Source organism: Chelmon rostratus, chromosome 6 (assembly GCF_017976325.1).
Source record: "Chelmon rostratus isolate fCheRos1 chromosome 6, fCheRos1.pri, whole genome shotgun sequence".
In the NCBI taxonomy this organism is placed as follows: domain Eukaryota; kingdom Metazoa; phylum Chordata; class Actinopteri; order Chaetodontiformes; family Chaetodontidae; genus Chelmon; species Chelmon rostratus.
The window spans coordinates 21680124-21699258 of record NC_055663.1 but is presented as its reverse complement, the minus strand read 5'-3'; the positions used below and the strand labels follow the sequence as shown (position 1 = coordinate 21699258).

The following is a 19135-nucleotide window of genomic DNA, read 5'->3' as shown; positions in this document are numbered from 1 at the left end:
TTCTTACATACAGTTTAACTCTTACCATCATGCCTTTGATTATGTGGGGGAAGACATGTGATTGAACTGCCAGGTTAGCTGCTCATTACAGGTGTGATGTGCACATTTAACTCAACATGTCTTGTGGTTGTAGTTGACTAAGTGGGACTGATTATTTCCAGATTTGGGCCATAGAATAATCTGTTTTATAGAGAGAAAATAATTTACAGCTCCCAATTGTCACCTCCAAGTCAGCTTTCAACAAGACCATATATACTGTACTTCTTTTACTAAACTTTATAAGTTCTTGTGATTTTCCACATAAAATGCAGTCTCTGTAGAGACAGTCAAAAATTGCCATAGCTGACTGTATTTCAAGTCGTCAAGGCGGGGTATTGGGTAAAGTTTTCAACCAGCAATAATCACGCCTCGGATAAACTTCATAGGCTACGATACTGCCACTGCACAAGGATGAGCTGTACAAGGTACGGAGGGGGTGCCTCTTAGATCTGCACACCCCCCTGTTAGGGTCTTCATTTGCATTCAGTAGACTCACTGTAAAGGAAACCACATATGTATAGCTGTTAATCCATTATGAGTGGTGAAGAAAAGTTAGACAAATTCTTCTAACATCAGGCTTAACTGCTACCATTACTCCATCGTTTTTGTGGGTTCAGATATGTGATTTAGCTGCCAGGTTAGCTGTTGGTTACAGGTGTGACTTGCATGTTTGGGTCAACATGCTTTGTGACTGTAGTTGGGAAGGTGGGACTAATTATTTCCATATTTGGCCAATAGACTATGGTTCGGGCTAGATGAGACCAAAAACACTTTGGAGAGAGGATTCAAAAACAAGGTCATTATCAGACCAACTCTACTGAAGTGGCCAGAGTACTTATGTCCAAAACGACAAAATTGTGTCATAAACTCCCTTTGTTGAACCTTGTACATATGCACACAACTAATTACAAATGTTTCAGAATAACACAAAATATGTGAGTGAGAATCTCTATGTTAAGGATTAAGTTTTCACATCCAAAGCAGTCTCCTTAGAGACAGTCAAAAATTGCCATAGCCGACTGTATTTCAAGTCGTCAAGGCGGGGTATTGGGTAAAGTTTTCAACCAGCAATAATCACGCCTCGGATGAACCTCATAGGCTACGATACTGCCACTGCACAAGGATGAGCTGTACAAGGTACAGAGGGGGTGCCTCTAAGATCTGCACGCCCCCCTGTTAGGGTTTTCATTTGCATTCAGTAAAATCGCTGTAAGTTATGAGTGGTAAAGAAAAGTCAGATCAATTCTTCTTACATACAGTTTAACTCTTACCGTCATGCCTTTGATTATGTGGTTGAAGACATGTGATTGAACTGCCAGGTTAGCTGCTCATTACAGGTGTGATGTGCACATTTAACTCAACATGTCTTGTGGTTGTAAATGATTAAGTGGGACTGACAATATAATGCCATGTAATAATTTGTTTTATAATGAGGAAATCAAGTACAGCTTCCAATTGGTATTTCCTTGTCAGCTTCAGCGAGACCATATATGATATTTTTTTAACAATACTGCATAAGTTCTTGTTATGTTTCACATAAAATACAGTCTCCTTAGAGACAGTCGAAAATTGCCATAGCCGACTATATTTCAAGTCGTCAAGGCGGGGTATTGGGTAAAGTTTTCAACCAGCAATAATCACGCTTCGGATGAACCTCATAGGCTTCGATACTGCCACTGCACAAGGATGAGCTGTACTACGTACAGAGGGGGTGCCTCTAAGATCTGCACGCCCCCCTGTTAGGGTTTTCATTTGCATTCAGTAGACTCACTGTAAAGGAAACCACATATGTATAGCTGTTAATCCATTATGAGTGGTGAAGAAAAGTTAGACAAATTCTTCTAACATCAGGCTTAACTGCTACCATTACTCCATCGTTTTTGTGGGTTCAGATATGTGATTTAGCTGCCAGGTTAGCTGTTGGTTACAGGTGTGACTTGCATGTTTGGGTCAACATGCTTTGTGACTGTAGTTGGGAAGGTGGGACTAATTATTTCCATATTTGGCCAATAGACTATGGTTCGGGCTAGATGAGACCAAAAACACTTTGGAGAGAGGATTCAAAAACAAGGTCATTATCAAACCAACTCTTCTGAAGTGGCCAGAGTACTTATGTCCAAAACTACAAAATTGTGTCATAAACTCCCTTTGTTGAACCTTGTACATATGCACACAACTAATTACAAATGTTTCAGAATAACACAAAATATGTGAGTGAGAATCCCTATGTCAAGGATTTATTTTTCACATCCAGAACAGTCTCCTCAGAGACAGTCAAAAATTGCCATAGCCGACTGTATTTCAAGTCGTCAAGGCGGGGTATTGGGTAAAGTTTTCAACCAGCAATAATCACGCCTCGGATGAACCTCATAGGCTACGATACTGCCACTGCACAAGGATGAGCTGTACAAGGTACAGAGGGGGTGCCTCTTAGATCTGCACGCCCCCCTGTTAGGGTTTTCATTTGCATCCAGTAAAATCGCTGTAAGTTATGAGTGGTAAAGTCAGATCAATTCTTCTTACATACAGTTTAACTCTTACCGTCATGCCTTTGATTATGTGGTTGGAGACATTTGATTGGACTGCCAGGTTAGCTGCTCATTACAGGTGTGTTGTGCACATTTAACTCAACATGTCGTGTGGTTGTAGTTGATTAAGTGGGACTGACAATATAATGCCATGTAATAATCTGCTTTATACTGAGGAGATCAAATACAACTTCCAATTGGTATTTCATTGTCAGCTTTCAACAAGACTATATATGATGTATATTTTTTCCGGTACTGCATAAGTTCTTGTTATTTTTCACATTAAATACAGTCTTCTTAGACAAAAAATTGCCATAGCCGACTGTATTTCAAGTCGTCAAGGCGGGGTATTGGGTAAAGTTTTCAACCAGCAATAATCACACCTCGGATAAACCTCATAGGCTACGATACTGCCACTGCACAAGGATGAGCTGTACAAGGTACGGAGGGGGTGCCTCTTAGATCTGCACGCCCCCCTGTTAGGGTTTTCATTTGCATCCAGTAAAATCGCTGTAAGTTATGAGTGGTAAAGAAAAGTCAGATCAATTCTTCTTACATACAGTTTAACTCTTACCATCATGCCTTTGATTATGTGGGGGAAGACATGTGATTGAACTGCCAGGTTAGCTGTTGGTTACAGGTGTGACTTGCATGTTTGGGTCAACATGCTTTGTGACTGTAGTTGGGAAGGTGGGACTAATTATTTCCATATTTGGCCAATAGACTATGGTTCGGGCTCGATGAGACCAAAAACACTTTGGAGAGAGGATTCAAAAACAAGGTCATTATCAGACCAACTCTACTGAAGTGGCCAGAGTACTTATGTCCAAAACTACAAAATTGTGTCATAAACTCCTTTTGTTGAACCTTGTACATATGCACACAACTAATTACAAATGTTTCAGAATAACACAAAATATGCGAGTGAGAACCCCTACTTCAAGGATTAATTTTTCACATCCAAAGCAGTCTCCTTAGAGACAGTCAAAAATTGCCATAGCCGACTGTATTTCAAGTCGTCAAGGCGGGGTATTGGGTAAAGTTTTCAACCAGCAATAATCACGCCTCGGATGAACCTCATAGGCTACGATACTGCCACTGCACAAGGATAAGCTGTACAAGGTACGGAGGGGGTGCCTCTAAGATCTGCACGCCCCCCTGTTAGGGTTTTCATTTGCATCCAGTAAAATCGCTGTAAGTTATGAGTGGTAAAGAAAAGTCAGATCAATTCTTCTTACATACAGTTTAACTCTTACCGTCATGCCTTTGATTATGTGGTTGAAGACATGTGATTGAACTGCCAGGTTAGCTGCTCATTACAGGTGTGATGTGCACATTTAACTCAACATGTCTTGTGGTTGCAGTTGATTAAGTGGGACTGACAATATAATGCCATGTAACAATCTGTTTTATTCTGAGGAAATCAAGTACAGCTTCCAGTTGGTATTTCCTTGTCAGCTTTCCACAAGACCAGATATGATGTATATTTTTTCCGGTACTGCATAAGTTCTTGTTATTTTTCACATTAAATACAGTCTTCTTAGACAAAAAATTGCCATAGCCGACTGTATTTCAAGTCGTCAAGGCGGGATATTGGGTAAAGTTTTCAACCAGCAATAATCACGCCTCGGATGAACCTCATAGGCTACAACTTCCAATTGGTATTTCATTGTCAGCTTTCAACAAGACTATATATGATGTTTTTTTATTACGATACTGCAAAATTTCTTGTTATTTTTCACATAAAATACAGTCTCCTTAAAGACAGTCAAAAATTGCCATAGCCGACTGTATTACAAGTCTTCAAGGCGGGGTATTGGGTAAAGTTTTCAACTAGCAATAATCACGCCTCGGATGAACCTCATAGGCTACGATACTGCCACTGCACAAGGATGAGCTGTACAAGGTACAGAGGGGGTGCCTCTTACATCTGCACGCCCCCCTGTTAGGGTCTTCATTTGCATTCAGTAGACTCACTGTAAAGGAAACCACATATGTATAGCTGTTAATCCATTATGAGTGGTGAAGAAAAGTTAGACAAATTCTTCTAACATCAGGCTTAACTGCTACCATTACTCCATCGTTTTTGTGGGTTCAGATATGTGATTTAGCTGCCAGGTTAGCTGTTGGTTACAGGTGTGACTTGCATGTTTGGGTCAACATGCTTTGTGACTGTAGTTGGGAAGGTGGGACTAATTATTTCCATATTTGGCCAATAGACTATGGTTCGGGCTAGATGAGACTAAAAACACTTTGGAGAGAGGATTCAAAAACAAGGTCATTATCAGACCAACTCTACTGAAGTGGCCAGAGTACTTATGTCCAAAACTACAAAATTGTGTCATAAACTCCCTTTGTTGAACCTTGTACATATGCACACAACTAATTACAAATGTTTCAGAATAACACAAAATATGTGAGTGAGAATCCCTATGTTAAGGATTAAGTTTTCACATCCAAAGCAGTCTCCTTAGAGACAGTCAAAAATTGCCATAGCCGACTGTATTTCAAGTCGTCAAGGCGGGGTATTGGGTAAAGTTTTCAACCAGCAATAATCACGCCTCGGATAAACCTCATAGGCTACGATACTGCCACTGCACAAGGATGAGCTGTACAAGGTACAGAGGGGGTGCCTCTTACATCTGCACGCCCCCCTGTTAGGGTCTTCATTTGCATTCAGTAGACTCACTGTAAAGGAAACCACATATGTATAGCTGTTAATCCATTATGAGTGGTGAAGAAAAGTTAGACAAATTCTTCTAACATCAGGCTTAACTGCTACCATTACTCCATCGTTTTTGTGGGTTCAGATATGTGATTTAGCTGCCAGGTTAGCTGTTGGTTACAGGTGTGACTTGCATGTTTGGGTCAACATGCTTTGTGACTGTAGTTGGGAAGGTGGGACTAATTATTTCCATATTTGGCCAATAGACTATGGTTCGGGCTAGATGAGACTAAAAACACTTTGGAGAGAGGATTCAAAAACAAGGTCATTATCAGACCAACTCTACTGAAGTGGCCAGAGTACTTATGTCCAAAACTACAAAATTGTGTCATAAACTCCCTTTGTTGAACCTTGTACATATGCACACAACTAATTACAAATGTTTCAGAATAACACAAAATATGTGAGTGAGAATCCCTATGTTAAGGATTAATTTTTCACATCCAAAGCAGTCTCCTTGGAGACAGTCAAAAATTGCCATAGCCGACTGTATTTCAAGTCGTCAAGGCAGGGTATTGGGTAAAGTTTTCAACCAGCAACAATCACGCCTCGGATAAACCTCATAGGGTTTTCATTTGCATCCAGTAAAATCGCTGTAAGTTATGAGTGGTAAAGAAAAGTCAGATCAATTCTTCTTACATACAGTTTAACTCTTACCATCATGCCTTTGATTATGTGGTTGAAGACATGTGATTGAACTGCCAGGTTAGCTGCTCATTACAGGTGTGATGTGCACATTTAACTCAACATGTCTTGTGGTTGTAGTTGATTAAGTGGGACTGATTATTTCCAGACTTGGGCCATAGACTGACAATTAAATGCCATAGAATAATCTGTTTTATAGAGAGAAAATAATTTACAGCTCCCAATTGTCACCTCCAAGTCAGCTTTCAACAAGACCATATATACTGTACTTCTTTTACTAGACTGTATAAGTTCTTGTGATTTTCCACATAAAATGCAGTCTCTTTAGAGACAATCAAAAATTGCCATAGCCGACTGTATTTCAAGTCGTCAAGGCGGGGTATTGGGTAAAGTTTTCAACTAGCAATAATCACGCCTCGGATGAACCTCATAGGCTACGATACTGCCACTGCACAAGGATGAGCTGTACAAGGTACGGAGGGGGTGCCTCTTAGATCTGCACACCCCCCTGTTAGGGTCTTCATTTGCATTCAGTAGACTCACTGTAAAGGAAACCACATATGTATAGCTGTTAATCCATTATGAGTGGTGAAGTAAAGTTAGACAAATTCTTCTAACATCAGGCTTAACTGCTACCATTACTCCATCGTTTTTGTGGGTTCAGATATGTGATTTAGCTGCCAGGTTAGCTGTTGGTTACAGGTGTGACTTGCATGTTTGGGTCAACATGCTTTGTGACTGTAGTTGGGAAGGTGGGACTAATTATTTCCATATTTGGCCAATAGACTATGGTTCGGGCTAGATGAGACCAAAAACACTTTGGAGAGAGGATTCAAAAACAAGGTCATTATCAGACCAACTCTACTGAAGTGGCCAGAGTACTTATGTCCAAAACTACAAAATTGTGTCATAAACTCCCTTTGTTGAACCTTGTACATATGCACACAACTAATTACAAATGTTTCAGAATAACACAAAATATGCGAGTGAGAATCCCTACTTCAAGGATTAATTTTTCACATCCAAACAGTCTCCTCAGAGACAGTCAAAAATTGCCATAGCCGACTGTATTTCAAGTCGTCAAGGCGGGGTATTGGGTAAAGTTTTCAACCAGCAATAATCACGCCTCGGATGAACCTCATAGGCTACGATACTGCCACTGCACAAGGATAAGCTGTACAAGATACGGAGGGGGTGCCTCTAAGATCTGCACGCCCCCCTGTTAGGGTTTTCATTTGCATCCAGTAAAATCGCTGTAAGTTATGAGTGGTAAAGAAAAGTCAGATCAATTCTTCTTACATACAGTTTAACTCTTACCGTCATGCCTTTGATTATGTGGTTGAAGACATGTGATTGAACTGCCAGGTTAGCTGCTCATTACAGGTGTGATGTGCACATTTAACTCAACATGTCGTGTGGTTGCAGTTGATTAAGTGGGACTGACAATATAATGCCATGTAACAATCTGTTTTATTCTGAGGAAATCAAGTACAGCTTCCAGTTGGTATTTCCTTGTCAGCTTTCCACAAGACCAGATATGATGTATATTTTTTCCGGTACTGCATAAGTTCTTGTTATTTTTCACATTAAATACAGTCTTCTTAGACAAAAAATTGCCATAGCCGACTGTATTTCAAGTCGTCAAGGCGGGATATTGGGTAAAGTTTTCAACCAGCAATAATCACGCCTCGGATGATCCTCATAGGCTACAACTTCCAATTGGTATTTCATTGTCAGCTTTCAACAAGACTATATATGATGTTTTTTTATTACGATACTGCAAAATTTCTTGTTATTTTTCACATAAAATACAGTCTCCTTAAAGACAGTCAAAAATTGCCATAGCCGACTGTATTACAAGTCGTCAAGGCGGGGTATTGGGTAAAGTTTTCAACTAGCAATAATCACGCCTCGGATGAACCTCATAGGCTACGATACTGCCACTGCACAAGGATGAGCTGTACAAGGTACAGAGGGGGTGCCTCTTACATCTGCACGCCCCCCTGTTAGGGTCTTCATTTGCATTCAGTAGACTCACTGTAAAGGAAACCACATATGTATAGCTGTTAATCCATTATGAGTGGTGAAGAAAAGTTAGACAAATTCTTCTAACATCAGGCTTAACTGCTACCATTACTCCATCGTTTTTGTGGGTTCAGATATGTGATTTAGCTGCCAGGTTAGCTGTTGGTTACAGGTGTGACTTGCATGTTTGGGTCAACATGCTTTGTGACTGTAGTTGGGAAGGTGGGACTAATTATTTCCATATTTGGCCAATAGACTATGGTTCGGGCTAGATGAGACTAAAAACACTTTGGAGAGAGGATTCAAAAACAAGGTCATTATCAGACCAACTCTACTGAAGTGGCCAGAGTACTTATGTCCAAAACAACAAAATTGTGTCATAAACTCCCTTTGTTGAACCTTGTACATATGCACACAACTAATTACAAATGTTTCAGAATAACACAAAATATGTGAGTGAGAATCCCTATGTTAAGGATTAAGTTTTCACATCCAAAGCAGTCTCCTTAGAGACAGTCAAAAATTGCCATAGCCGACTGTATTTCAAGTCGTCAAGGAGGGGTATTGGGTAAAGTTTTCAACCAGCAATAATCACGCCTCGGATAAACCTCATAGGCTACGATACTGCCACTGCACAAGGATGAGCTGTACAAGGTACGGAGGGGGTGCCTCTAAGATCTGCACGCCCCCCTGTTAGGGTTTTCATTTGCATCCAGTAAAATCGCTGTAAGTTATGAGTGGTAAAGAAAAGTCAGATCAATTCTTCTTACATACAGTTTAACTCTTACCGTCATGCCTTTGATTATGTGGTTGAAGACATGTGATTGAACTGCCAGGTTAGCTGCTCATTACAGGTGTGATGTGCACATTTAACTCAACATGTCTTGTGGTTGTAGTTGATTAAGTGGGACTGATTATTTCCAGACTTGGGCCATAGACTGACAATTAAATGCCATAGAATAATCTGTTTTATAGAGAGAAAATAATTTACAGCTCCCAATTGTCACCTCCAAGTCAGCTTTCAACAAGACCATATATACTGTACTTCTTTTACTAGACTGTATAAGTTCTTGTGATTTTCCACATAAAATGCAGTCTCTTTAGAGACAATCAAAAATTGCCATAGCCGACTGTATTTCAAGTCGTCAAGGCGGGGTATTGGGTAAAGTTTTCAACTAGCAATAATCACGCCTCGGATGAACCTCATAGGCTACGATACTGCCACTGCACAAGGATGAGCTGTACAAGGTACAGAGGGGGTGCCTCTTACATCTGCACGCCCCCCTGTTAGGGTCTTCATTTGCATTCAGTAGACTCACTGTAAAGGAAACCACATATGTATAGCTGTTAATCCATTATGAGTGGTGAAGAAAAGTTAGACAAATTCTTCTAACATCAGGCTTAACTGCTACCATTACTCCATCGTTTTTGTGGGTTCAGATATGTGATTTAGCTGCCAGGTTAGCTGTTGGTTACAGGTGTGACTTGCATGTTTGGGTCAACATGCTTTGTGACTGTAGTTGGGAAGGTGGGACTAATTATTTCCATATTTGGCCAATAGACTATGGTTCGGGCTAGATGAGACTAAAAACACTTTGGAGAGAGGATTCAAAAACAAGGTCATTATCAAGCCAACTCTTCTGAAGTGGCCAGAGTACTTATGTCCAAAACTACAAAATTGTGTCATAAACTCCCTTTGTTGAACCTTGTACATATGCACACAACTAATTACAAATGTTTCAGAATAACACAAAATATGTGAGTGAGAATCCCTATGTTAAGGATTTATTTTTCACATCCAGAACAGTCTCCTCAGAGACAGTCAAAAATTGCCATAGCCGACTGTATTTCAAGTCGTCAAGGCGGGGTATTGGGTAAAGTTTTCAACCAGCAATAATCACGCCTCGGATGAACCTCATAGGCTACGATATTGCCACTGCACAAGGATGAACTGTACAAGGTACAGAGGGGGTGCCTCTTAGATCTGCACGCCCCCCTGTTAGGGTTTTCATTTGCATCCAGTAAAATCGCTGTAAGTTATGAGTGGTAAAGTCAGATCAATTCTTCTTACATACAGTTTAACTCTTACCGTCATGCCTTTGATTATGTGGTTGGAGACATTTGATTGGACTGCCAGGTTAGCTGCTCATTACAGGTGTGTTGTGCACATTTAACTCAACATGTCGTGTGGTTGTAGTTGATTAAGTGGGACTGACAATATAATGCCATGTAATAATCTGTTTTATACTGAGGAGATCAAATACAACTTCCAATTGGTATTTCATTGTCAGCTTTCAACAAGACTATATATGATGTATATTTTTTCCGGTACTGCATAAGTTCTTGTTATTTTTCACATTAAATACAGTCTTCTTAGACAAAAAATTGCCATAGCCGACTGTATTTCAAGTCGTCAAGGCGGGATATTGGGTAAAGTTTTCAACCAGCAATAATCACGCCTCGGATGAACCTCATAGGCTACAACTTCCAATTGGTATTTCATTGTCAGCTTTCAACAAGACTATATATGATGTTTTTTTTATTACGATATTGCATAATTTCTTGTTATTTTTCACATAAGATACAGTCTCCTTAAAGACAGTCAAAAATTGCCATAGCCGACTGTATTTCAAGTCGTCAAGGCGGGGTATTGGGTTAAGTTTTCAACTAGCAATAATCGCGCCTCGGATGAACCTCATAGGCTACGATACTGCCACTGCACAAGGATAAGCTGTACAAGGTACAGAGGGGGTGCCTCTTACATCTGCACGCCCCCCTGTTAGGGTCTTCATTTGCATTCAGTAGACTCACTGTAAAGGAAACCACATATGTATAGCTGTTAATCCATTATGAGTGGTGAAGAAAAGTTAGACAAATTCTTCTAACATCAGGCTTAACTGCTACCATTACTCCATCGTTTTTGTGGGTTCAGATATGTGATTTAGCTGCCAGGTTAGCTGTTGGTTACAGGTGTGACTTGCATGTTTGGGTCAACATGCTTTGTGACTGTAGTTGGGAAGGTGGGACTAATTATTTCCATATTTGGCCAATAGACTATGGTTCGGGCTAGATGAGACCAAAAACACGTTGGAGAGAGGATTCAAAAACAAGGTCATTATCAAACCAACTCTACTGAAGTGGCCAGAGTACTTATGTCCAAAACTACAAAATTGTGTCACAAACTCCCTTTGTTGAACCTTGTACATATGCACACAACTAATTACAAATGTTTCAGAATAACACAAAATATGTGAGTGAGAATCCCTATGTTAAGGATTTATTTTTCACATCCAGAACAGTCTCCTTAGAGACAGTCAAGTTGCCATAGCCGACTGTATTTCAAGTCGCCAAGGCGGGGTATTGGGTAAAGTTTTCAACCAGCAATAATCACGCCTCGGATGAACCTCATAGGCTACAATACTGCCACTGCACAAGGATAAGCTGTACAAGGTACGGAGGGGGTGCCTCTTAGATCTGCACGCCCCCCTGTTAGGGTTTTCATTTGCATCCAGTAAAATCGCTGTAAGTTATGAGTGGTAAAGAAAAGTCAGATCAATTCTTCTTACATACAGTTTAACTCTTACCATCATGCCTTTGATTATGTGGTTGAAGACATGTGATTGAACTGCCAGGTTAGCTGCTCATTACAGGTGTGATGTGCACATTTAACTCAACATGTCTTGTGGTTGTAGTTGATTAAGTGGGACTGATTATTTCCAGACTTGGGCCATAGACTGACAATTAAATGCCATAGAATAATCTGTTTTATAGAGAGAAAATAATTTACAGCTCCCAATTGTCACCTCCAAGTCAGCTTTCAACAAGACCATATATACTGTACTTCTTTTACTAGACTGTATAAGTTCTTGTGATTTTCCACATAAAATGCAGTCTCCTTAGAGACAGTCAAAAATTGCCATAGCCGACTGTATTTCAAGTCGTCAAGGCGGGGTATTGGGTAAAGTTTTCAACCAGCAATAATCACGCCTCGGATGAACCTCATAGGCTACGATACTGCCACTGCACAAGGATAACTGTGTAAGGTACGGAGGGGGTGCCTCTAAGATCTGCACGCCCCCCTGTTAGGGTTTTCATTTGCATCCAGTAAAATCGCTGTAAGTTATGAGTGGTAAAGAAAAGTCAGATCAATTCTTCTTACATACAGTTTAACTCTTACCGTCATGCCTTTGATTATGTGGTTGAAGACATGTGATTGAACTGCCAGGTTAGCTGCTCATTACAGGTGTGATGTGCACATTTAACTCAACATGTCTTGTGGTTGTAGTTGACTAAGTGGGACTGATTATTTCCAGATTTGGGCCATAGAATAATCTGTTTTATAGAGAAAAAATAATTTACAGCTCCCAATTGTCACCTCCAAGACAGCTTTCAACAAGACCATATATACTGTACTTCTTTTACTAGACTGTATAAGTTCTTGTGTTTTCCACATAAAATGCAGTCTCTGTAGAGACAGTCAAAAATTGCCATAGCCGACTGTATTTCAAGTCGTCAAGGCGGGGTATTGGGTAAAGTTTTCAACTAGCAATAATCACGCCTCGGATGAACCTCATAGGCTACGATACTGCCACTGCACAAGGATGAGCTGTACAAGGTACAGAGGGGGTGCCTCTTACATCTGCACGCCCCCCTGTTAGGGTCTTCATTTGCATTCAGTAGACTCACTGTAAAGGAAACCACATATGTATAGCTGTTAATCCATTATGAGTGGTGAAGAAAAGTTAGACAAATTCTTCTAACATCAGGCTTAACTGCTACCATTACTCCATCGTTTTTGTGGGTTCAGATATGTGATTTAGCTGCCAGGTTAGCTGTTGGTTACAGGTGTGACTTGCATGTTTGGGTCAACATGCTTTGTGACTGTAGTTGGGAAGGTGGGACTAATTATTTCCATATTTGGCCAATAGACTATGGTTCGGGCTAGATGAGACCAAAAACACTTTGGAGAGAGGATTCAAAAACAAGGTCATTATCAAACCAACTCTACTGAAGTGGCCAGAGTACTTATGTCCAAAACTACAAAATTGTGTCATAAACTCCCTTTGTTGAACCTTGTACATATGCACACAACTAATTACAAATGTTTCAGAATAACACAAAATATGTGAGTGAGAATCTCTATGTTATGGATTTATTTTTCACATCCAGAACAGTCTCCTCAGAGACAGTCAAAAATTGCCATAGCGGACTGTATTTCAAGTCGTCAAGGCGGGGTATTGGGTAAAGTTTTCAACCAGCAATAATCACGCCTCGGATGAACCTCATAGGCTACGATACTGCCACTGCACAAGGATGAGCTGTACAAGGTACAGAGGGGGTGCCTCTTAGATCTGCACGCCCCCCTGTTAGGGTTTTCATTTGCATCCAGTAAAATCGCTGTAAGTTATGAGTGGTAAAGTCAGATCAATTCTTCTTACATACAGTTTAACTCTTACCGTCATGCCTTTGATTATGTGGTTGGAGACATTTGATTGGACTGCCAGGTTAGCTGCTCATTACAGGTGTGTTGTGCACATTTAACTCAACATGTCGTGTGGTTGTAGTTGATTAAGTGGGACTGACAATATAATGCCATGTAATAATCTGTTTTATACTGAGGAGATCAAATACAACTTCCAATTGGTATTTCATTGTCAGCTTTCAACAAGACTATATATGATGTATATTTTTTCCGGTACTGCATAAGTTCTTGTTATTTTTCACATTAAATACAGTCTTCTTAGACAAAAAATTGCCATAGCCGACTGTATTTCAAGTCGTCAAGGCGGGATATTGGGTAAAGTTTTCAACCAGCAATAATCACGCCTCGGATGAACCTCATAGGCTACAACTTCCAATTGGTATTTCATTGTCAGCTTTCAACAAGACTATATATGATGTTTTTTTTATTACGATACTGCATAATTTCTTGTTATTTTTCACATAAGATACAGTCTCCTTAAAGACAGTCAAAAATTGCCATAGCCGACTGTATTTCAAGTCGTCAAGGCGGGGTATTGGGTAAAGTTTTCAACTAGCAATAATCGCGCCTCGGATGAACCTCATAGGCTACGATACTGCCACTGCACAAGGATAAGCTGTACAAGGTACAGAGGGGGTGCCTCTTACATCTGCACGCCCCCCTGTTAGGGTCTTCATTTGCATTCAGTAGACTCACTGTAAAGGAAACCACATATGTATAGCTGTTAATCCATTATGAGTGGTGAAGAAAAGTTAGACAAATTCTTCTAACATCAGGCTTAACTGCTACCATTACTCCATCGTTTTTGTGGGTTCAGATATGTGATTTAGCTGCCAGGTTAGCTGTTGGTTACAGGTGTGACTTGCATGTTTGGGTCAACATGCTTTGTGACTGTAGTTGGGAAGGTGGGACTAATTATTTCCATATTTGGCCAATAGACTATGGTTCGGGCTAGATGAGACCAAAAACACGTTGGAGAGAGGATTCAAAAACAAGGTCATTATCAAACCAACTCTACTGAAGTGGCCAGAGTACTTATGTCCAAAACTACAAAATTGTGTCACAAACTCCCTTTGTTGAACCTTGTACATATGCACACAACTAATTACAAATGTTTCAGAATAACACAAAATATGTGAGTGAGAATCCCTATGTTAAGGATTTATTTTTCACATCCAGAACAGTCTCCTTAGAGACAGTCAAGTTGCCATAGACGACTGTATTTCAAGTCGCCAAGGCGGGGTATTGGGTAAAGTTTTCAACCAGCAATAATCACGCCTCGGATGAACCTCATAGGCTACGATACTGCCACTGCACAAGGATGAGCTGTACAAGGTACGGAGGGGGTGCCTCTTAGATCTGCACGCCCCCCTGTTAGGGTTTTCATTTGCATCCAGTAAAATCGCTGTAAGTTATGAGTGGTAAAGAAAAGTCAGATCAATTCTTCTTACATACAGTTTAACTCTTACCATCATGCCTTTGATTATGTGGTTGAAGACATGTGATTGAACTGCCAGGTTAGCTGCTCATTACAGGTGTGATGTGCACATTTAACTCAACATGTCTTGTGGTTGTAGTTGATTAAGTGGGACTGATTATTTCCAGACTTGGGCCATAGACTGACAATTAAATGCCATAGAATAATCTGTTTTATAGAGAGAAAATAATTTACAGCTCCCAATTGTCACCTCCAAGTCAGCTTTCAACAAGACCATATATACTGTACTTCTTTTACTAGACTGTATAAGTTCTTGTGATTTTCCACATAAAATGCAGTCTCTTTAGAGACAATCAAAAATTGCCATAGCCGACTGTATTTCAAGTCGTCAAGGCGGGGTATTGGGTAAAGTTTTCAACCAGCAATAATCACGCCTCGGATAAACCTCATAGGCTACGATACTGCCACTGCACAAGGATGAGCTGTACAAGGTACGGAGGGGGTGCCTCTTAGATCTGCACACCCCCCTGTTAGGGTCTTCATTTGCATTCAGTAGACTCACTGTAAAGGAAACCACATATGTATAGCTGTTAATCCATTATGAGTGGTGAAGTAAAGTTAGACAAATTCTTCTAACATCAGGCTTAACTGCTACCATTACTCCATCGTTTTTGTGGGTTCAGATATGTGATTTAGCTGCCAGGTTAGCTGTTGGTTACAGGTGTGACTTGCATGTTTGGGTCAACATGCTTTGTGACTGTAGTTGGGAAGGTGGGACTAATTATTTCCATATTTGGCCAATAGACTATGGTTCGGGCTAGATGAGACCAAAAACACTTTGGAGAGAGGATTCAAAAACAAGGTCATTATCAGACCAACTCTACTGAAGTGGCCAGAGTACTTATGTCCAAAACTACAAAATTGTGTCATAAACTCCTTTTGTTGAACCTTGTACATATGCACACAACTAATTACAAATGTTTCAGAATAACACAAAATATGCGAGTGAGAATCCCTACTTCAAGGATTAATTTTTCATATCCAAAGCAGTCTCCTTAGAGACAGTCAAAAATTGCCATAGCCGACTGTATTTCAAGTCGTCAAGGCAGGGTATTGGGTAAAGTTTTCAACCAGCAATAATCACGCCTCGGATGAACCTCATAGGCTACGATACTGCCACTGCACAAGGATGAGCTGTATAAGGTACGGAGGGGGTGCCTCTAAGATCTGCACGCCCCCCTGTTAGGGTTTTCATTTGCATCCAGTAAAATCGCTGTAAGTTATGAGTGGTAAAGAAAAGTCAGATCAATTCTTCTTACATACAGTTTAACTCTTACCGTCATGCCTTTGATTATGTGGTTGAAGACATGTGATTGAACTGCCAGGTTAGCTGCTCATTACAGGTGTGATGTGCACATTTAACTCAACATGTCTTGTGGTTGTAGTTGACTAGGTGGGACTGATTATTTCCAGATTTGGGCCATAGAATAATCTGTTTTATAGAGAAAAAATAATTTACAGCTCCCAATTGTCACCTCCAAGACAGCTTTCAACAAGACCATATATACTGTACTTCTTTTACTAGACTGTATAAGTTCTTGTGTTTTCCACATAAAATGCAGTCTCTGTAGAGACAGTCAAAAATTGCCATAGCCGACTGTATTTCAAGTCGTCAAGGCGGGGTATTGGGTAAAGTTTTCAACTAGCAATGATCACGCCTCGGATGAACCTCATAGGCTACGATACTGCCACTGCACAAGGATGAGCTGTACAAGGTACAGAGGGGGTGCCTCTTACATCTGCACGCCCCCCTGTTAGGGTCTTCATTTGCATTCAGTAGACTCACTGTAAAGGAAACCACATATGTATAGCTGTTAATCCATTATGAGTGGTGAAGAAAAGTTAGACAAATTCTTCTAACATCAGGCTTAACTGCTACCATTACTCCATCGTTTTTGTGGGTTCAGATATGTGATTTAGCTGCCAGGTTAGCTGTTGGTTACAGGTGTGACTTGCATGTTTGGGTCAACATGCTTTGTGACTGTAGTTGGGAAGGTGGGACTAATTATTTCCATATTTGGCCAATAGACTATGGTTCGGGCTAGATGAGACCAAAAACACTTTGGAGAGAGGATTCAAAAACAAGGTCATTATCAAACCAACTCTACTGAAGTGGCCAGAGTACTTATGTCCAAAACTACAAAATTGTGTCATAAACTCCCTTTGTTGAACCTTGTACATATGCACACAACTAATTACAAATGTTTCAGAATAACACAAAATATGTGAGTGAGAATCTCTATGTTAAGGATTTATTTTTCACATCCAGAACAGTCTCCTCAGAGACAGTCAAAAATTGCCATAGCCGACTGTATTTCAAGTCGTCAAGGCGGGGTATTGGGTAAAGTTTTCAACCAGCAATAATCACGCCTCGGATGAACCTCATAGGCTACGATACTGCCACTGCACAAGGATAAGCTGTACAAGGTACGAAGGGGGTGCCTCTTAGATCTGCACGCCCCCCTGTTAGGGTTTTCATTTGCATCCAGTTAAATCGTTGTAAGTTATGAGTGGTAAAGAAAAGTCAGATCAATTCTTCTTACATACAGTTTAACTCTTACCGTCATGCCTTTGATTATGTGGTTGAAGACATGTGATTGAACTGCCAGGTTAGCTGCTCATTACAGGTGTGATGTGCACATTTAACTCAACATGTGTAGTGGTTGTAGTTGACTAAGTGGGACTGATTATTTCCAGATTTGGGCCATAGCCTCAAATCTTGTGTGTAAATATGAAGAGACATTATAACATGTAGATGCACTGTACTGAATAAATAGAGATCTCTTACCACCATCTAGTGGAGCAACATAAACACTACACATATCCTCACTTCCATATTTCGTGTTGTTCATACATCCTAGCACTGATTGTATTTTTCAAGCGATGGAGGGGATGCCTCTGAGATTTGAATATGATTACAGTGGAATGACTGTAAATGAAACCAGTTATATACAGATGTTACTTTAATAATGATTGGTTCAGAGAAGTCCAATAAATTCTATTCATTCAACTGTTATCATGCTTTCATTTATGAATTTCAAATTTTATTTCAAATGTCAGGTTAGCTGTTGGTTATGGATGTGGTCTGCATGTTTCAGTCTACATGTCTTGTGATTGCAGTTGGGAAGGCGGAACTAATTATTTCCATATTTGGCAGACAGACTATGATTTGGGCTGAATGAAACTGAAAACACTTCAGCAAGATGAACCAGAAACTACAAAATTACAGTCAAGATTAGTGTTGTGACGAACTGGTTCTTTTGAATGGCTCGTTAATATGTACGATGGGAACCGCCCCCCATTTACATGGGGAGGAGCGCTGCCCAGCAGCGCGGTGCTTATTAGATATGAAAATAGCAACATGATTTACATACATCCACTTGCACAATTTGTACAAAGGGTAATTCACGTCACTGTCAAAGCAGAGTGATATGGCGCCACCCTGTGGAATCTAAATAAGCCATCTTTTTGAACGGCTATTTGAAAGGAACGGCTCACCAAGATCCGGCTCCCCTCAGAGGGCCATAAATCCCATTTCTAGTCAAGATTTCTTATGAAAACCCTGTCTATACGCGCCCGTTTTGTTACAAAAATTTTAAATAAATAGCACCAGAGACTACCTTAGATGCTCGTATCTCCAGTATGAAAGGCTTATTTAACTATTATACTTACTTTCAACATTAAGATCAGTCTCCTTAGAGACCGTCAAAAATTGCCATTGCCGACTATATTTCAAGTCGTCAAGGCGGGGTATTGGGTAAAGTTTTCAACTAGCAATAATCGCGCCTCGGATAAACCTCATAGGCTACGATACTGCCACTGCGCAAAGCTGACGTGTAGACCGAGGAGACGAGGTAGTGACTCCACTACATATGTTCTTTAGTTACGGTGTAAGACAATCAGACGGTCTTTCGAGCACAATCAAAACCATTTACTCGCCCAAGTCGCAGTTTGTTGAAGTTGTCGATGTAAATTTCGTTTCAAAATTACATTTACTTTAAACTGTCGCTACGCAATGCATCATGGGATATAAATTCTCATCCCCTTCGCAACATAATAACAGTGGCGCTCCAGCGTACAGTGTACCTTCTCCTGAAGGAATATAAATCTTTCATGCTGCAGAGATTCATAATGTTTATCCAATAACACATTAATGTATGTCCTTTAGTTATAATCGGAAGGCATGTGCGATC

The 19135-nt window shown here is 40.3% G+C and overlaps 27 non-coding genes and 4 pseudogenes across 27 annotated transcripts; all 31 read right to left on the bottom strand.

The window, feature by feature from the left end:
* Positions 1–311: 311 nt before the first annotated feature.
* Positions 312–452, bottom strand: LOC121608607. Its single transcript, XR_006006944.1, has one exon. It is a non-coding gene; the product is annotated as a U4 spliceosomal RNA (small nuclear RNA).
* Positions 453–1023: 571 nt separating this feature from the next.
* Positions 1024–1164, bottom strand: LOC121608593. Its single transcript, XR_006006931.1, has one exon. It is a non-coding gene; the product is annotated as a U4 spliceosomal RNA (small nuclear RNA).
* Positions 1165–1586: 422 nt separating this feature from the next.
* Positions 1587–1727, bottom strand: LOC121608614. The gene has a single exon (XR_006006951.1). It is a non-coding gene; the product is annotated as a U4 spliceosomal RNA (small nuclear RNA).
* A 571-nt stretch (positions 1728–2298) lies between these two features.
* Positions 2299–2439, bottom strand: LOC121608602. Its single transcript, XR_006006939.1, has one exon. It is a non-coding gene; the product is annotated as a U4 spliceosomal RNA (small nuclear RNA).
* Positions 2440–2858: 419 nt separating this feature from the next.
* LOC121608615 lies at positions 2859–2995 on the bottom strand. Its single transcript, XR_006006952.1, has one exon. It is a non-coding gene; the product is annotated as a U4 spliceosomal RNA (small nuclear RNA).
* A 541-nt stretch (positions 2996–3536) lies between these two features.
* Positions 3537–3677, bottom strand: LOC121608592. Its single transcript, XR_006006930.1, has one exon. It is a non-coding gene; the product is annotated as a U4 spliceosomal RNA (small nuclear RNA).
* A 424-nt stretch (positions 3678–4101) lies between these two features.
* LOC121608624 lies at positions 4102–4232 on the bottom strand (annotated as a pseudogene).
* An 88-nt stretch (positions 4233–4320) lies between these two features.
* LOC121608606 lies at positions 4321–4461 on the bottom strand. Its single transcript, XR_006006943.1, has one exon. It is a non-coding gene; the product is annotated as a U4 spliceosomal RNA (small nuclear RNA).
* A 571-nt stretch (positions 4462–5032) lies between these two features.
* On the bottom strand, positions 5033–5173 carry LOC121608587. Its single transcript, XR_006006925.1, has one exon. It is a non-coding gene; the product is annotated as a U4 spliceosomal RNA (small nuclear RNA).
* Positions 5174–5744: 571 nt separating this feature from the next.
* LOC121608619 lies at positions 5745–5883 on the bottom strand. Its single transcript, XR_006006955.1, has one exon. It is a non-coding gene; the product is annotated as a U4 spliceosomal RNA (small nuclear RNA).
* Positions 5884–6256: 373 nt separating this feature from the next.
* Positions 6257–6397, bottom strand: LOC121608590. The gene has a single exon (XR_006006928.1). It is a non-coding gene; the product is annotated as a U4 spliceosomal RNA (small nuclear RNA).
* Positions 6398–6967: 570 nt separating this feature from the next.
* Positions 6968–7108, bottom strand: LOC121608600. Its single transcript, XR_006006938.1, has one exon. It is a non-coding gene; the product is annotated as a U4 spliceosomal RNA (small nuclear RNA).
* Positions 7109–7532: 424 nt separating this feature from the next.
* On the bottom strand, positions 7533–7663 carry LOC121608620 (annotated as a pseudogene).
* An 88-nt stretch (positions 7664–7751) lies between these two features.
* Positions 7752–7892, bottom strand: LOC121608596. Its single transcript, XR_006006934.1, has one exon. It is a non-coding gene; the product is annotated as a U4 spliceosomal RNA (small nuclear RNA).
* Positions 7893–8463: 571 nt separating this feature from the next.
* On the bottom strand, positions 8464–8604 carry LOC121608603. The gene has a single exon (XR_006006940.1). It is a non-coding gene; the product is annotated as a U4 spliceosomal RNA (small nuclear RNA).
* A 453-nt stretch (positions 8605–9057) lies between these two features.
* LOC121608589 lies at positions 9058–9198 on the bottom strand. Its single transcript, XR_006006927.1, has one exon. It is a non-coding gene; the product is annotated as a U4 spliceosomal RNA (small nuclear RNA).
* Positions 9199–9769: 571 nt separating this feature from the next.
* On the bottom strand, positions 9770–9910 carry LOC121608594. The gene has a single exon (XR_006006932.1). It is a non-coding gene; the product is annotated as a U4 spliceosomal RNA (small nuclear RNA).
* A 419-nt stretch (positions 9911–10329) lies between these two features.
* Positions 10330–10460, bottom strand: LOC121608623 (annotated as a pseudogene).
* An 89-nt stretch (positions 10461–10549) lies between these two features.
* LOC121608588 lies at positions 10550–10690 on the bottom strand. The gene has a single exon (XR_006006926.1). It is a non-coding gene; the product is annotated as a U4 spliceosomal RNA (small nuclear RNA).
* A 571-nt stretch (positions 10691–11261) lies between these two features.
* On the bottom strand, positions 11262–11400 carry LOC121608616. Its single transcript, XR_006006953.1, has one exon. It is a non-coding gene; the product is annotated as a U4 spliceosomal RNA (small nuclear RNA).
* A 453-nt stretch (positions 11401–11853) lies between these two features.
* Positions 11854–11994, bottom strand: LOC121608591. The gene has a single exon (XR_006006929.1). It is a non-coding gene; the product is annotated as a U4 spliceosomal RNA (small nuclear RNA).
* A 430-nt stretch (positions 11995–12424) lies between these two features.
* On the bottom strand, positions 12425–12565 carry LOC121608595. Its single transcript, XR_006006933.1, has one exon. It is a non-coding gene; the product is annotated as a U4 spliceosomal RNA (small nuclear RNA).
* A 571-nt stretch (positions 12566–13136) lies between these two features.
* Positions 13137–13277, bottom strand: LOC121608610. Its single transcript, XR_006006947.1, has one exon. It is a non-coding gene; the product is annotated as a U4 spliceosomal RNA (small nuclear RNA).
* Positions 13278–13696: 419 nt separating this feature from the next.
* LOC121608622 lies at positions 13697–13827 on the bottom strand (annotated as a pseudogene).
* Positions 13828–13916: 89 nt separating this feature from the next.
* Positions 13917–14057, bottom strand: LOC121608632. The gene has a single exon (XR_006006964.1). It is a non-coding gene; the product is annotated as a U4 spliceosomal RNA (small nuclear RNA).
* Positions 14058–14628: 571 nt separating this feature from the next.
* On the bottom strand, positions 14629–14767 carry LOC121608613. The gene has a single exon (XR_006006950.1). It is a non-coding gene; the product is annotated as a U4 spliceosomal RNA (small nuclear RNA).
* A 453-nt stretch (positions 14768–15220) lies between these two features.
* On the bottom strand, positions 15221–15361 carry LOC121608621. Its single transcript, XR_006006956.1, has one exon. It is a non-coding gene; the product is annotated as a U4 spliceosomal RNA (small nuclear RNA).
* Positions 15362–15932: 571 nt separating this feature from the next.
* Positions 15933–16073, bottom strand: LOC121608604. Its single transcript, XR_006006941.1, has one exon. It is a non-coding gene; the product is annotated as a U4 spliceosomal RNA (small nuclear RNA).
* Positions 16074–16504: 431 nt separating this feature from the next.
* LOC121608605 lies at positions 16505–16645 on the bottom strand. Its single transcript, XR_006006942.1, has one exon. It is a non-coding gene; the product is annotated as a U4 spliceosomal RNA (small nuclear RNA).
* A 571-nt stretch (positions 16646–17216) lies between these two features.
* On the bottom strand, positions 17217–17357 carry LOC121608599. The gene has a single exon (XR_006006937.1). It is a non-coding gene; the product is annotated as a U4 spliceosomal RNA (small nuclear RNA).
* A 1275-nt stretch (positions 17358–18632) lies between these two features.
* On the bottom strand, positions 18633–18773 carry LOC121608609. Its single transcript, XR_006006946.1, has one exon. It is a non-coding gene; the product is annotated as a U4 spliceosomal RNA (small nuclear RNA).
* Positions 18774–19135: the final 362 nt, after the last annotated feature.